We start from the raw sequence: 489 nt of genomic DNA, 5'->3' as shown, positions 1-489 counted from the left end.
ATAATTTGCCTTGAGATAAATACATATAGAAATAATTTGCATTTATAAAGTCTACAACTTTATCATTATTTGGACGCTTTTACTATTATTAATCGTACAAGGGTGGAAACGACGACCAGACTCAACTCCAGCTGCCCACGCTGGGCCTGACTGCAGCTACAAGCCAGGCACCAGCGCATGCGCATTACCTGTCTCTTGTTTCTCCCCCCACTCCTTGAGTTCTCCTTTGGGCCTACTCTCGCCTCACTCTCTATGATCCCTAAGTGTCCGCTCTGCCCTTCCCCCGTGTCACCTCGATGGTACGAACCCACATCCGGTTGCGGCTTTCCCCTTCCCGGTCTGGTGGGCGGGCCCCCCCGCGCTCTGATTGGCGGAGCGGGCCGTTCTCGCGAGACTTGCGGCTGGCGGCCCGGCTGAGGCGGCGGAGCGGGTGGGAGCCGTGTGCGTTGGAGCCGGCGGCGCGGCCCGCGCGGTAAGGTGGCGGCGGGG

The 489-nt window shown here is 58.5% G+C and overlaps 1 protein-coding gene across 1 annotated transcript in view; it reads left to right on the top strand.

Annotated features, from left to right (window-relative positions):
* The first annotated feature begins 381 nt into the window (after positions 1-381).
* Positions 382-489, top strand: part of GID8 (GID complex subunit 8 homolog) — a 7876-nt gene continuing 7768 nt past the window's right edge. Inside the window, exon 1 of the mRNA XM_019510129.1 lies at positions 382-472. The gene's annotated coding sequence lies outside the window, so the exon portion shown is untranslated. The remainder of the gene's footprint in view (positions 473-489) is intronic.

This window comes from Gavialis gangeticus, unplaced genomic scaffold (genome assembly GCF_001723915.1).
Source record: "Gavialis gangeticus isolate Ggan-Ray unplaced genomic scaffold, GavGan_comp1, whole genome shotgun sequence".
NCBI lineage: Eukaryota > Metazoa > Chordata > Crocodylia > Gavialidae > Gavialis > Gavialis gangeticus.
The sequence above is the reverse complement of the archived record's forward strand: the minus strand, read 5'-3'. Positions and strand labels throughout refer to the sequence as shown.